Source organism: Rutidosis leptorrhynchoides, chromosome 3, assembly GCF_046630445.1.
Source record: "Rutidosis leptorrhynchoides isolate AG116_Rl617_1_P2 chromosome 3, CSIRO_AGI_Rlap_v1, whole genome shotgun sequence".
NCBI lineage: Eukaryota > Viridiplantae > Streptophyta > Magnoliopsida > Asterales > Asteraceae > Rutidosis > Rutidosis leptorrhynchoides.
Genome location: NC_092335.1, coordinates 208,124,722 through 208,134,166, shown reverse-complemented (window position 1 = coordinate 208,134,166; position 9,445 = coordinate 208,124,722).

Here is a 9,445-nt window from a genome sequence, read left to right as displayed (position 1 = left end):
AACCCCAACCGGACTGGACGACCAGTATTCAACGGTTGCACAGTACTTCATTTCGTGACTACACTTGGTACGGTGTAGTAAGATTTCATAATAAAGGGAATATGCGACGTGATTAAATGTTAAGTATGGTTACCAAGTGCTCAACCACTTAGAATATTTTTAATTAAATGTTTACATATGAGATCTTGTGGTCCATAGTTATAACGCTGCTAGTATCAAACCTATATATCTCACCAACTTTATGTTGACATTTTAAAGCATGTTATTCTCAGGTACGAATTAAGTCTTCTGCTGTGCATAAGCTCATGTTAAGGACCTTACTTGGAGTCGATCAACGTAATGGAACCAGATGTTGATGATTTCGTTCAGATGGATAAGGACGGGTTGTTACATGTGGTATCAGAGCGTTGGTCCTAGCGAACCAGGTCTTGCATTAGTGTGTCTAACTGATAGTTGTCAGGATGCATTAGCGAGTCTGGACTTCGACCTTAGCTGCATATTATAAGTATTGTATATCATTCCTAGTGGAAAAATTTCCTGCTAATCATTCCTAAGTCTAGACATGCCTTACTGCCTTTATTGCATAGATAGTGTATAGACAAATTTATATCTTAGCGTATCTATTACGATAGACTTTGCTTAATATCTTCCGTAAATTTCTCCGTAATTTAAGGGATCCTGGTACTATATATATCTATGCATATTATGCATTGAGAATACCATCCAACTATTATTTGCTGTCACTAAGCTTTTCATACCAAAAATCTTTTCTGTGATCGCGTACGATGGCCTCTACGAATCGACCAAGTTCTTCTGACTCCGAAGATAGCGTGACGGGAGCGCACCAACCGATCAACTACCGTGATTTCTTTAGAAAGTGGGGATGGGTTCTCGAAATACTTACCCTATGGAGAAATGAAGAAGGTACTCCATATCACGAGCCGAACTTACCACCTAACGTTGGAGTGCTCGACCCGCTCACCGGTGAACCTGTTCGCAACACCGTTTATACCCTTTTTGCAAGAATTTTTCGTCTTGAGGCTACCATTAACGGAACTAGAGAAGATATCCGACCTTTACCTCACACTGATAACCAACCAGGGTTAGTAGAAGAAGTTAAAGAACTCCGAGCTCGAGTGTTAACTTTAGAGAGCACGGTACACAATTTGCAAGCACCAGCAGTATCACCAACACCAGTAACATCACCAGCTTCAGCACCAACGGTACCAGTACCACCAATAACCCAAGTTTCAACAATCCATGCCTCACCATCTCATTCTGCACCTCGAGTATAATCATCGTTCAACGAATCGTTCTACATCGATTATCTTCGCTCGACATGGCGATTATGTAATTTCTAAAGTTTTAGAGATTATGTAATCTAGTATTAATGGTAAATCAAATGAGTTTAATATCTTATTGACTCATTAAATCCATGATTACATCTGAAGAAAATATATATGCAAGTATATTTTCATAAAGATTGTAATTAAAATTCTTTTGTACAAACTGTTAATGGTGAAAATATTTTAACGGGTAGGTAATACCCGAGGAATATTTAGATTTCACATTAATCAGCTACACGGTACATTCTTCGACTCTGATTCAACAGTCAGTCACTATCCTACTTGTATCCATAGATATACGTATCCGTTCACCACAGAATCCATTTTCGTTCAATTTCATATTTGGATTTTGACCTATCAGAATCCAACAAGTGGCATAATGAAGAAAACATTGGACAAAATAAAATTTGTTAGAAACAAACGAATTAACTAATTGAAATTTTGTTAAGGATCTACGCTAACTGTTCCAGCTAACTGTTCCTAGCTAACTGATTACATTTTATTTATCGCAATTTAATTATCGCAATTTTATTTATCGTCATTTAATTTCTGTTATTTACTTTACGCATTTAATTTATCGTCATTTAATTTCTGTTATTTATTTTACGCCCTTTAAATATCGGGACACGTATACAAGGTTTTGACATATCATATCGACGCATCTGTATATATTATTTGGAATAACCATAGACACTCTATATGCAGTAATGCGGGAGTTAGCTATACAGGGTTGAGGTTGATTCTCAAACAATATATATACTTTGAGTTGTGATCGACACTGAGACCGGTACACGGGTCACGATACGTATTATTTAATTCGAATATTATATATTAAAATTATCTATGAATCATTGAACTATTGAACTATTGGACTATCGGACTATTGGACTGCTAACTTTGGACAATTAAAATGAATTAAAATATTGATTATAACATATGAAACTAAACAATTCTTCAAGTTTGCCACTTGATTTCATTCTAAACCTCATTTGTACCTCGACAATTACAATTCATATTCAAACCGATCATGGTTCTTGAAAACACCTCAACTGAGAGGTTGAACCAACCACACTTCATCTATGGAAGAAAAGATTCTTGCATATAGTTATGCACCTGAAAACTCTCGGAGACTGAGTCAATGTTTAACACGCAGCAGTGTTAATTTCTTTAGTGTTATTATTACCCAAAATAACTTTGCAGTTCCTCTCCAAAGTAGTCAATTTTGTCATAGCTCCACTTCGACTTCTCAGTAAGATTACTCTTAGTATAACCTCGATATATATATGTTGTTCTTTCGCCATCGTTACTGGAGAACCTTTTATATCCTATCATATTATCATCAGCGTTTAATCATCTAAAAATACAATTCTCCTGAAACTATCTTGGTTTGATAACCGATGACCCAGATCCGATAACTTTGAAAATGCTGACGAAGCAGCATGTTGTAGATGGTTTTAATGACCAAAAGTTGATGATAAAAGAAGGAAGTGTTAGGAACGCTCGATAGAAAATTTGGTACTGAAAATCGGATTGAGCAAACCGTGAAGGAGACTCTGAACAAGTTACAAGTACTAAACTTGTACATAAAGAATCATGACGACTCTGTAGTAAACACCTTGCTTCTGAATCTAAACCCTTACGGGTCAATCTTCATCATCATCCTTCGACATTAGAAATTCCAAGATATTATTATATCTTTCATTATAAATATCCTCGATATTTCTGAAGATATTTTCACAACAATCCTTATCTGAAATCATTTATCTCTCCGTAATATCTGCGTTATAATATAAAGGAAACTGTGTTAGTTTCTAAATCCTTCGAGTTTAAAATAGGAACGTTCTGAAGCAGTGTTGGGAACTGATGCATGAATTAGTATAATATAATGAAACTTGATCAACTTCATTATATTACAGTAAGTTATGTTGAGTTTCTAATGGAACGTGATGATTCACAGTACCATCATCATGTGTCATGTTACACTGCTCCTACATTCTATTTAATTTCTAAAAATATCAAGAAAATATTTCTTGATAATTCGGTCTTTTCCAGGATATTCTAGTAATCTGACAAATCAAAATCATATCATTACCATTTCTTTCTAAGAACATTAGCTATGTTCATTTCGAATTTTGTACCTACGAATTCCGGACCATTGTTCGCTTGACTCGCGGACGGGAAGATATAACATCCAACAATCACCCTGAAACTACAAACCGTGCATATCAATACGTATTGCCACGTAAAGGCATGGGAAGATTAAAAACACTATAACCCCAAGATAATAGTAGAAGTAAATAAAATCTTTCGGTGGTAGATGGAAGAGAAGATTGACGGATGTGAAAATTTGGAGTATATCAAGAATTATATATGGATGAAGCATATTGGTGAATGTTTTAAAGTAGGAACTAAGGAGAAAGAATAGAAGATGTGGGATATGGAAATAAGGAAAACGAAGGGGAGAATTTTATAGTAAAATATCCGACAAAGAAATCGAAACAGATTGCTGCATTAAATCAAAGAAGATCCTAATCGCCGAAGAATCAAATCTTATTACGTAAGATATTCTTTAAATTCCGCGAATTCCGGAAATCAATCCTAACCACGTCATCGGTTAAGAACAAATCCATATTTACTCTTTTTACTCTTTGATGATAACTTTACTCGTGCGCTTCATATGATCGAATCGTTTTATCTATATTCCCCAATAATGATAAAACTCCGTTATTACCTTATATTCGTCATAAAAACATTCCTATTGTTAATTATAACAACCTCTACCAAATTTCGGGGACGAAATTTCTTTAACGGGTAGGTACTGTAACGACCCGGAAATTTTCGACCAAATTTAAACCTTAATCTTTATATGTCTCCGACACGATAAGCAAAATCTTTAATTTTGAGTCTAGAAAGTTTAAAATCTATATTCGGATAATCAGTTACCCTTTGACCAAGCCTGATGATTCACGAACAACTATTTGTAAATAAATATGTATAAATATAAATATAAGGATATATAATATTTTGATATAATAAAATAGATTTTTTAAACAACTTGTAATTAAAAGGTAAAATAATAATTAGAATAAATAAGTACTGTAATATATACAAATATGTATATGCTATTATAAGACTATGTTATCTGTTAAATAAATACGAATATTAACTATCTGGAAAATGTCATCATATAATATAATATTACAAAAATAATAAATAGTAAAATATTAAATTACAAGTTTAAATATAATTGATGTTATTGTCATTACTTTCATTATTTATTATTAGTAATAATATTAATATTAATATTTGTATTAGTGATATTATTATTTCAAAAAAATAAACATATATGTATAGGTATAAAATTTGACAAGTATAAGCTTTTATATTATTATAATTATCAATATCATTAATAATATTAACATAGCTAATAAGATTAGTATTATGATCTTTTTATTATTATTATTAGTAATAAATATTTTATTTATCATTAATTATTAATAGTCTCTTTAATAATAATAATATTATTATTAGTATTAGTCACAACACTAATCAACTTTAAGAGTTAGATATAAATATATATATATATATATATATATATATATATATATATATATATATATATATATATATATATATATATATATATATATATATATATATATATATATATATATATATATATATATATAAGGTAAATAAATAATGTTTTAAATAGATATAAATACATATACAAATATAATTACGGATATTTATAAATAAATACGTAAACTTAAATATGTCTCCTGTAATTATCAAACTGTTTTTGATTGTTAAGAATCGTACCAATCTCAGATTCCAATCTAAAGGGAATGTCCAAAATCAGTCATATCTCATAATTCACTTTTATTTTTTTTATATATTTTTGTCCTTGGGGAAACTATTTCTGTCGACCCTTTATCTTTTTATATATCATCAAATAACTCATGATATGGGATAAAAACCGTTCGAGGGAATCACAAGTACTATTATTTATCGATTACAAGTATTTTTTTTATCAGAAAACACATATACAAACCGCCAGACCCTGTTCTTCCAATTTTTAGCCAATACACGAATTAGTATGGGATTTTAAAATCTTTAAATGCAGTTCTATTGGAAATCATATGTTCAAACAATCTGGAAAGTTGCAAACCTCAATTGTTCTTAACGAGTTCAAATTTAAGATTCAAAGCTTTGTTTAAAAAAAAATCAACAGGTGGTTCTTTAAGCAAATTCGAATTCCCTGTTATAATTCAAGTTTAATTACTGGTTTCAAAAGTTTATAGGGATGATTTAGCAACTATTTCATGTTATAATCATAACCTAATTGTGTCCAAATTTAAAAATCAGATTTTTAGTTCTTAAAATAATTAACGGGGTTCTGTAATTAATAATTTTTTTTTCTTTCTTTTATCTGTTTAACTGAATTACAGAACCTAATATATGTCGATTATATATCAATTAAAAGTCTTAAAACATATTTAATGAGTATTAATTAAACGTCTGTGGAATTGGAATTGAGAAGAAGGAAGAAGAAGATGAAACACAACAGATACGGGTTATAATAATTAAAATAGAATTATGAATCAGATAATGGGCGACAGCCCAATGGTTTAGAGGGATGACAGGTTTTCAAGGGGTCAGGGGTTCGAACCCTGCAGGTGGCGATTTTTCTTTTTAAAGCCTAATAATGTGAGGTAGAACTTCCTATTTATTATTATTACTCTTATTGTTATTATCATTATTAGTATTATGTTAATTGTTGTTGTTATTATTATTATTATTATTATTACTATTATTATTATTATAAATTATTATTATTATTATTATTATTATTATTATTATTATTATTATTATTATTGTTGTTGTTGTTGTTGTTGTTATTATAAAAATTTTTTATTGTTAGTGTAGCTATTATTATTAGTAACTCACTAATGTCAAAACTATTATTTTTAACAAATAAATAATTTTGTATATATAATGTATCTATTACATATACTATAACCATCTCAATATTTTATAAAACTATATATATTAAAAATTATCTAAATAAAGAATTTAATGTAACAAACTATTGTTTTTCAAACATGATAATAATAATGAATATATACATACATAAATATATGGACACATATACTAATATAACTAAACGAATAGATATTAAAAGATATATATATATATATATATATATATATATATATATATATATATATATATATATATATATATATATATATATATATATATATATATATATATATATATATATATATATATAACATATAATTTATGATATAATATAGGTGTATGTTTTTAAATAGAATTTAAAATAAATTCTATAAAACTACAAATATATATAAATAATATATAAATAAAATTATGTGATTTCCATTATATGTTTTAATATATATATACGAATGATATAGGTTCGTGAATCCGAGGCCAACCCTATACTTGTTCAATGATGTTATATGTATTTTTGCTACAAAATACATTAGGTGAGTATATAGTCCCACTTTTAAACTCTAAATATTTCGGGATGAGAATACATGTATTTTATGTTTTACGTTATGGACACAAGTAACTGAAAAATATATTCTACGTTGAGTTGTACCACTGGCATACTTCCCTGTAGCTTGGTAACTATTATTTACAGCGGTATTGTAAACGCGAATCCTGTTGATAGATCTATCGGGCCTGACAACCCCAACCGGACTGGACGACCAGTATTCAACGGTTGCACAGTACTTCGTTTCGTGACTACACTTGGTACGGTGTAGTAAGATTTCATAATAAAGGGAATATGCGACGTGATTAAATGTTAAGTATGGTTACCAAGTGCTCAACCACTTAGAATATTTTTAATTAAATGTTTACATATGAGATCTTGTGGTCCATAGTTATAACGCTGCTAGTATCAAACCTATATATCTCACCAACTTTATGTTGACATTTTAAAGCATGTTATTCTCAGGTACGAATTAAGTCTTCCGCTGTGCATAAGCTCATGTTAAGGACCTTACTTGGAGTCGATCAACGTAATGGAACCAGATGTTGATGATTTCGTTCAGATGGATAAGGACGGGTTGTTACATTATGGGTTATAGCTATGGAGGTGATTGAGTATGGTTCATGGGTATGCTCGTGAGGTCAATATAGTGTTTATCATTTCTGTTGCGTCTACGTACCTTTCCTGCAATATTGAATATCAATATTGATACGTGAGTACTCATAACTTAACTTTTACATACTAATAGTGTATCCCTGACTAGTGCTCGAGTATTTAGGATTATGCATGTTTGTACTTTTGATATTGCCCTTAGACAGGTTAGGTTGAATCTTGAATTAGTTACACTTGCGGTTGAGATAAGGTATAAGATATGCATGTCCTTGGAAAGCTAGCGAAAAATTAAGAACTTTTCCTTTAGATATCGAATGGTTTCGATGAACGGATTAGAAGTTATAATCAATTGAATTTTCGATATTTTTATTAAAAATGATTATTATTATCGTCGTTTTTATTGTCGTTCTAGTTTTGTCTTATTATTATCATTATTATTATCTTTATCAATAAAAGGGATTTATCATTAAAAATTGTTATTTTTTTTTATTATTACTATCGTTATTATCGTTAAAGTTATAATTAGTATTATTATTATTATTATCCAATTATTATTATTATTATTATTATTAGTATTATTATTATTATTATTATTATCATTATTAATATATATATATATAACATTATTTAAAAATGGTTATTGTTATTGTTATTATTATTATTACTATATTATCATTAAGATAATTATTAGTATTATCGTTAATAATGTTATAGTAACTATCATTATTAATATTAGTGTAATTAAAACAAATATTTGTAATACCTAATTATTTTGATTACTATTATTATCATTATTATGAACACGATATAAAAGACGATTAAAAGCTATTAAATGAAACGATTAGGAAATAATGAGTAAGAGTATCATGATGAAATTAAAATATTATAAGATATTGATTTAGATAAAATTATCATTTTTATTATTTTTATTATTACTATTATTATTAAAAGTATCGTTAGTATTAAAACTATCATTTTAACAAAAATTATCATTTTAATAGAAATGTCATTATTACTATAAAATATCATTATTATTATTATTTTAAATAGAATTATTATTTTAAAGATAATATTAAAAATTATCGTAAATATTAAAGTTATCATAATTAGAATTATCATTTTATCATAATGTCATCTTAGTAATTATAAATATTGACATTTTTATAATAATAATTATTATTACAAAATAATACAACTTTTACTTACTATCATTATAGATATTATTTTATCAAATAAATATGTGATACAAACATATTTTACTACGTGTAATAACTTACTTTAATAATACCTATCATATTATCTTTATGATATTAAATGAACCCTATAAATTTTATTACTTAATATATATAAAAGTATATTTTATTATATAAATTTAATATAAAATTTTATTTATTAATAAATAAATTATATTATTTACTCTAATAAATCTTTTAAAAATATTTAAAAATATAAAATGACGATATTTAAACTATATATTAATCATGTATAGATTTTTGGAAATTATTTTGAGTCAAATTTACTTTTGTTGACTTTTGCATATTAGTCTCGAGCATTAGAATTGTGGTACACTATGACTTGACCTAATTTGTTAGACAAATATTGACCAACACATAAATATATATAATTAATTTAGGTTCGTGAATCCGAGGCCAACCTTGCACTTCTTCAATGACGTTATATGTATTTTTACTACGAAATACAGTATGGTGAGTTTCATTTGCTCCCTTTTTAAATGCTTTTGCAATATATATTTTTGGGACTGAGAATACATGCGCTGCTTTATAAATGTTTGACGATATAGACACAAGTAATTGAAACTACATTCTATGGTTGAATTATCGAAATCGAATATGCCCCTTTTTATTAAAGTCTGGTAATCTAAGAATTAGGGAACAGACACCCTAATTGACGCGAATCCTAAAGATAGATCTATTGGGCCTAACAAACCCCATCCAAAGTA